Below are 8,239 nucleotides of genomic sequence, written 5' to 3' on the forward strand. Positions count from 1 at the left end.
CAGGCCCGGCACGGATTCCTTTCAGGCAGAGGGGAAACATTTAAACTCGCTCACCTTTGAACTGCCAGGGACGCTGTTTACCTTGGCTGCCCGAGTGGCAGTTTTACAGATATTAAATACCGACCCGAGGCTGAGCCGGGGCTCCTTCGCTCCCCGCCCCCGCCCGGGGGCTGCGCTGGGCACACCGAGGCCCGAGGCCCGGGATGCCCGTTCCACCGGGGGTCATCTCAGTGGGGGTCCCGAGCCACTCTCTGCAGATGGCTTTCTGGAATCCGTACTGGGGAGACGCCCTGGGGCTCTCGGTTCTCGTCCACTCCTCAGCCCATTCATCTCCTAATTCGATTTTCTGTGTCAGGGCGGAGCAGTGTGGATGGAGGCCGAGAGCTGTCTGGGCCCTGCTCACACATTTTTTTGGCATTTCTGCATCTAGAAAGGGGATGTCATAAGCGAGGCACCTCCTAAGTAGGGGCTCCGGTGGCCTGGCTCTGTCTTTTCAAGGGACAGAGGAGGCCTCTCTCTCCGAAGACGTCTATGGGACAGAGGAGGGCTCTGCCTGAGCCGCAGGCTTCAGCGGGCGGGCAGAGGGCTCCCTGCAGAGGCACAAGCCATGTTGATTTTACGGAGCAGGCTGCTATGCACATTTCACTCCTGATTTATTGGTTTTTAACTAGATCCTTATGCTGGGCTAAAAAAGCCATCTTGCACTTTGCAAGGCTCTGCTGACTGCTGCCGAAAATGACACATGGGGGCTCCTTCTGCCCTCCCCGCCCTCCCACCTCACCCCACCCAAAGGGCCATGGCGGAGGTGTGGGTAGGGAGCGCTGTTCTGAGGCGGAAGCCTCAGCCTGCAGCCTCCCTGCCCGCTGACCACCTGTGGTGTGTGCTGGGGTGAGTGTGTTTGTGTGTGTAAGAATTTATGGACCTGAAGGGAGGGGCTGGGAGAGGGGCAGGGCCTCTATTGAGCCTGGGCACATACTGCCGTCCTTTTCTCCTTCAGGTCCCACAGAGCACTTGTCATGTATTTTAATGAACTTTGGGGTCAGACAAATCTAGATTGACCCCCTGATCACTATCCTACTGTGTAATTCAGGAAAGTTAGGTAACTTCTCTGATCCCTGAATTGTCATCTTTGGAATGGGCATAATTCTTATATATGATGTGGGGATCACGTGAAATAGTGCATGAGTGTCATATGCTAACCCAGTGCCCAGCATACAGAAGGGGCTTACTGATGAGATTTGCTCCCAATTTCTTCCGCCCACCCTGGCTGGTCACTCCTGGGAAAGGAGAAACCCCTGAACACAGGCGGTGGCTGACTTCACACTGCCTCCTGGTTCCACATACAGTGCTTCATAATTCAGATAGAAAATTATATGTTAATATATACCATAAACTAATAAGTTATAAAGCACTTTTAACCCATTAGCTCATCAAATCCTCACAAAAGTTCTATGAAAGAAGAGACAGGGTAAAAAGAAGTAGCAAGGTCATTTTACCCAGAGAGATAAAGGGATGTTATCACAGAACTGTGATGGAAGCCAGGCTGGACAATTTCTAGTTTAGAGAATTTTTCTTGATGTCACAAATGCCTCTCACATTATTCAACATTGTTCCCTTTCTCAGGGAGGATGGTGTCACAAAGAGGAGGATCTTATGTAGAGTGATTAGGTACACAAATGGTGTACTTTCAGGCATGGGAGCAAAGCAGAGCTATTTTAGGGGACGGGGTACCAGGTGGACACCCACCTGTAGAAGAGGTTTCTTTGGCCAGCCCTGGAAGAACAACTAGGTCTGATTGAGACCCCCAGAACTCAAGGAGCCCAAGGAGGACGCTGGCTGCATCTGCAGAATTCATCAGGCGGCTTGATGGGTCGCCGTTAAACAAAGATGGGATAAGGTTACATGTGTTTTCCGTGGGAGTCGGCTCCAATTTCAGCCTGATGATTTAGTCAGGTGTAAGCATGAAGTTTCCAATTTAGAGAAATAAATCTCCAGTGATTTTATTATCCCCTGTTTTACCCTGACACCCAACTTCACCCCGGCCCCCTGTCAAAGCCCTCATGATGTGTTTATATAGGGCACACTGTAATTGATTGGCGTGCAATAGAACATGACACAGAAAATGTGGCCTTCCCCACCAGGCCCAACTCTGGGAGCTTCCATATTTCATCATCCCCCGGGCCCAATCCAAGGCTCCCACTCCTGTGGCCACAAATTCTTGGGATTCTGGGTTGTCTGAGAACAGGAGCACAGGGCCAAAGGGTCCAGTCAGGCCCCCCAAAGCGGCCTCACAGGATGTTCTGGCCTGGAGACGGAGGGTGAAGGACATTGGGCAGAGGCATCTGTCATGGGTAGAGAGGCTGGTTGGGGTGGTTAGACTCATGACTTCAAAGGTCTTGTCTACTCTGAGACTAGTTCAACCATCCATGATGGCTCTAAGTTTGGTTCTAATTCAAAAGTTCTAAATTTCTGAGGTGGTCAGTTTAGAACATCTGTTATCAAGCATATATGAATCTGTGGCCCTAGATTTATGATTCTATGACAATGCCATGTAATATATGTAATACCCTTGTATACTATGGTAATACTTCTAATAAATAGGAATACAAACGTGGCTTTGAATGCTGATATCAATGCTAAAACCAATACCAGTTCCAATATTATCATTTATTGAGAGCTTTCAATGTTTTCAGCACTGCACTATGCATATTACGTAATTCTTTCACTTAATTCTGCCAACAACCCTAAGAGGCATTATCTCCATTTTACACATGATACCATTGAAGATCAGAGAGCGTAATAACTTGTTCAAGGCTACACAGTTAGTCACTGTTTAAGAGTCTGAGATTTTTAAACTCTTGCCTATAAAGCAGTGGAAAAAGTAGACACATATGGGTTAGAAGCAGTCCCGACCTCATGGGTTGTGGTCAGAGTGCACCCAATGATTTCTCACAGTGGTAGCCCCGTTGTCATTGCCTCTATCCTCAGCCCCAGGAGTGGTATCAAGGTAGAGCATCTCCAAGATTCTGGGTAGAGAATAAGGGCCCAGATTTCACCAAACCCAGATGATGGGGGTTTGCTTCTGATTCTTTTAGAATCCTACAGTTTCTGTGTTGGAAGGCAAAAGTTATATACTTCAACCTCTCGACCAGGATATGAATTCTTGCCTTCCTCAGTACCCTGATTGGGCAGGGGCTGGTGGCTGGGCAGGGAGGCGGGCACTTTCTATTTCCACATCTCTAGTGACAGGGAGTTTCCACCTTATCATGAGCTGAAATCTGTCTCCCTGTCACTCTGACTTAGTGATCCTAACTCTCTCCTGTAGGTCCACAGAGCAAATCTACTTCCTCTGTTCTGTGACTTTGGAGATTTAGACACAGTAAATCAAATCTATTTACTCACTTATTCTGTCCCACCCTTACCCTTTCCCTGCCACCCATACCCCTCCCACCTATACTTTTATCCATCTCTTCATCCTTCCCATCCATCCATTAATCCCTTCATCCATCTACTCCTCTGTCATCCATTAATCATATAATAATCCATCTCTCCATCACCCATCTAGTTATTCACTCACTATCCACTCATCAACCATCTATCCATCAATATATCCACCCTTCTCTCCTTTTTTCTATCCATCCATCAACCCATCATCCATGTCATTGTTCAGTCATCCATTGTTTATCCATTCATTCATCTATTTACTCTTTCACCCACTTATTCACTTATTTATTAATTCATTGAGGCACAACCATTCAAATAGTACTTGTTAGGCACTCTGGGGAAGGAAACAAAGGTGAATATGCCCTCAGTAAACTTGAGAGAGAGAAATAAACCAGGCTCACACCTACAGAGCTTACTTATTCCTAAATGTCAACAAGCTAGGAACTTTCTCAGCAATTTGTAAATAAGTGTCCAGTGAAAGGTTTAGGCTCTAAGTGCAATCAGGAGAGGGGGCCAGTGTGAGGTGGGCTGCTCAGGTCAGGCTTCCTTTGCATTATAGTCCTCATGGAACCAGCTGGTATCTCAAGACACAATCCTGCCTGGACCAGCATTGAAGTTTTGCACTGTGCTTAGTCTTGATTCCATTCATTCATTTGTTCGACGAGTACTTTTTGAGGACTATTACCTGTCAAATTCTTGGGTGGTGAATAACAGACAGATCCTGTCCTTGTTGATCTTATCATCTAGTGTGGGAAATGAACACTAGACAAGCGGCTAATATAATTTCAGACACTGAAAAGTGCTATTAAAAAAAGAGCTGGAGAAGACAGCAGGAAGGAAGATGATATTTTAGACAAGAAGATCAGGAACGTTTTTCTGAGGAGTTGACATTTGGTCAAGGATAAGAATTCCTGGGAATTCCTCGGACTGGGAATTCCTGGGAATATCCACTGGAGAAAGGGAAGGAGATGAACAAGGAGACTGCAATGGTGGGAGGCTTGGGTCCTTAATTAGAGAGAGAGGATGATACATCAGGAAGCAGGAGCTAAAGTTTTCCTTTGAAGAACTCTGCTCAAGAAATCAGCCCTTTGTGGTCTACAAAGGGTATTCACTTGATTTATCTCACCTGCATGGCATTTTCCTCATTTATGGTGAGGAATGGAAAAGAGACAGGGTGTAATTTAATTAAGGTCCCAGAGTGGGTCAGGGGATCAGGGGATCCATCTGGACCAGGATGGACTCTAGCTCCTAGTCCACGCCTGTCCACAAAACCTCCAGGTCTTGGGTAGGCTGTGTATGGGAGGTTTCCCCACCCTGTCAGTCCTTTTCTGGAGGTGAAGGTATATTGGGGTCTAGTTCTTGGAGACTCCTGATTTCTCTTTTTAACCTGTCATACCCAGGGAGTAAAAAGTGAGTCTCAGAATCCCCAAGAAATCAGGATAGGGTGGAGCTCAGGAGACACAGAAGGCCAAGACAAAATGAGTGCCTTGCCTTTGGGGACAGAGGAGACAGATTTTATTCACTCAACCTAAAAACAAGAGCTGAATGGAAGTAGTCCGTAGGCTGAGAGTCCAGACACCTGGCCTCCAGCCCTCGTCTCTGGATTGCTGTGTGCCATGGTTTGGATATGGTTTGTCCTTGCCAAAACTCACGTTGAAATTTGATCCCAAATGTGGTGGTGTTGGGAGATGACTCCTAGGTAGGGAGGTGTTTGGGTCATGGGGGTGGATCTTTCATGAATGGCTTGGTGCTGCTCTCCCAATAGTGAGACCTAGGTTCTCTGCTCAGGGCCTCACCAGGCTGAAATCCAGGTGTTGGCTGGGGCTGCAATCTTATCTGAGGCTCATAAGTCCTCTTCCAAGCTTGTTTAGGTTGCTGGCAGGATTCCATTCTTTGTGGCTATAGGACTGAAGCCCTCATTTTCTTGCTGGCTGTTAACTGGGCAATTTCTCTCAGCTCCTGGAAGCTGCCCTAAGGTCCTAGCAGCATGGTTCTCTCTCAACATGGCACTTCTTCAAAGCCAGCAAGAGAATTTCTCTCCAGTCTATTATAATGGAGTCTTACATGGTGTATTGTAATCTATGCCATCACTGTATCATATAATATAACCTAATCAAAGGAGTGTCTTTTCCATCATATTTTTAGTTTTTGTACATGTTTTCAGGTGTGTACACTGTGGGTGGGATTCTTGGGGGCCAATGTAGAATTCTGCTTATCACAAAGGTCCAAACTTTAAGACATAACAACTTCCCTTTTTGTCTTGAGAGCCCTGAGCTATGATATAAGAAGTCCTGCTACCCTGATGGAGAAACCATAGGGAGAGGCTAGGGGAAGGATGGAGGGAGGGAGATACTTGGGGAGGGAGAGACGTAGGTGCCCTAGTATCCCAGCTAAGTCAAGCCTTCCAGCCATCCCCAACAAGGTGCCAGACATATGAGTGAGTCATCTCATTGTGCTGGGTATTCCAGCACAATTGAGTCCCCTGAAGACTGCAGCCTCAGCTTACATGTAGGGCAGAAGAACCACCTAGCTGAGCCCCAATCAGCCCATTGAGAGAGTATACTAAATTGTGCAAGAGCCTTTCACTGACTCCATCTGCCAAATGTTTTTTGTTCTGGGAGGAAACATGGTTCTGCCCATTGTATTTCTCAGTGATGGGAAACCCATCTCCTGTATGGACATTTCCAAAGCAGGGTCTCCATTGTGCCATCATCGAAAGTCTATCTGGTCCCAAGGTTGGTCCTTTCCTAATGATCTTGAGAGGTGGCAGGGCTGAATGGCAGAAAAATTCTAGACAGGAAAGCCAGGGACCTGGACTATAGCACAAACTCTGCTGTTACCCTGCTGTGTGATTTTAGAACTACAGCTGTCATGTCTCTGGTGCTTTCCATGTGCCAGGCATTGTTGTAAATGCTTTATACATACTCATTCAAACCACATAATAACTCTAGGAAGTAGGTACAATTATTACCCAATTTTACAGATGAGAAAATGGAAGCATAGAGATATTAAATCACTTACCTAAAGTCACATAGCTAGGAAGCCATGGAATCCATCTCTTTCCTGGACACAATGGTCTGATCCCGAGATTCTAGAATTTCATGGTTCTAGGAGTCTAAGATTCAACCATTTTTAAGGTTCTGGCAGCCTAAGATTCCATCAGTTTGAAGATCTTTGAATCCACAGATCACAAGCTTCTAGAATTCTCAGATTCCGGTTTGAAAAAGCAAATTCCTGCCATCTGTGGGGGTGGGGATCAGGGGACATGATGGGGAATGACTCAGCTTGAGCCCTCGGCCTTGCTCAGCCCTCTGCTCCAGGAGTTAAAGATGCTGCCTACCCCTTTAGGCATTTACTTCATTTATCTGAAACCCAAAACCTCTCTTGGAACTGGGAGCCCTGGGTGGTATGAGAGCAGGAGGGAGACCTCCTTGCCTGATAGGCCTGCAGCATCCGCGGAGAGGGGCCAGAATAAGCAGTGAAGCCAGGACTTGGAGTTCCCTGAGAATGATAACATTCTCTGCATCCCGCAGACCCCAAATAAACCCACATTTTCCGCAGGCTCTGCTGAGGCCTGAGGAGAAAAGGGAAGGATAGTGGGAAATGGCTGATGTTTCCATAGGACCCACCACCCTGGGTGTTGTGTTTCTGTTGGAGAGGGGGCCACCTGGCTGGTAGCCCTAGAATAGCTGCACACTCTAGGACCACAGGGAGGCCATCCAAGGCCCGGAAGCAGGGCTGGCTGGCCGTGTTGTATAGGCAAAGATAAGGAGCTAGGTCAGGGTTGACATGTGGAAGTGTTTAGGAGCCTGGGAGACTGGGCACTACAGAATGACATATTCTGGAGGGACTAGGGGGCCCAGGGGTTACTGACTCCAGTGGCCTCATTCTGCAGATGGTGAAACTGAGGGGAAGAGAGTTGTTGCATGGTACGTTTAACATGGGGCTCAATAAAATCTCTGGAATTGACCCCAATACACTCAAACCCCTGCGCTTCAGCTACACCAACTAGTGACCTTAACCCAAACTCTGGGCTTTTGCTTCTGTTGTGCATGCTACCTGGAATGCCCTTCCACCCTCTTCTTTGCCTTTCCACCCTCTACTTCTCTTGGAAGGTACAGCCCCAATACTACCTCCTCCAGGAAGCCTTCCTTCATCCCTCCCCCATTTCCGATGTCCTCTCACCCACTTCTAGGAGCACTGAGGGCATTTCTCCTGCCCCTTCATTTTGCTCTATGTCATCTTTTCCTTCAGGGTAATTGATATGATTTGGCTCTGTGTCTCCACCCAAATCTCCCCTTGAATTGTAATGATCCCCATGTGTCAAGAGCAGGACCAGGTGGAGATAAATGAATTATGGGGGCGGTTTCCCCCATGCTGTTCTCATGATAGTGAATTCTCATGAGATCTGATGGTTTTATAAGGGGCTTCCCCCTTTGCTTGGCACTCATTCCTTCTCCTGCCACCCTGGGAAGAGGTGCCTTCCACCATGATTGTAAGTTTCCTGAGGCCTCCCCAGCCATGCAGAACTGTGAGTCAATTAAAACTTTTTTTTGAGACGGAGTCTCGCTCTGTCACCTAGGCTGGAGTACAGTGGTGCGATCGTGGCTCACTGCAACGTCCACCTCCTGGGTTCAAGCAATTCTCCCACCTCAGCCTCCTGGGTAGCTGGGACTACAAGTGTTCTCCACCACGCCAAGCTAATTTTTATACTTTTAGTAGAGACAGCGTTTCACCATGTTGGCCAGGCTGGTCTCAAACTCCTGACCTCAAGTGATCTGCCCCCCTTGGCTTC

This window comes from Colobus angolensis, unplaced genomic scaffold (genome assembly GCF_000951035.1).
Source record: "Colobus angolensis palliatus isolate OR3802 unplaced genomic scaffold, Cang.pa_1.0 Scaffold68, whole genome shotgun sequence".
Classification (NCBI taxonomy): Eukaryota; Metazoa; Chordata; class Mammalia; order Primates; family Cercopithecidae; genus Colobus; species Colobus angolensis.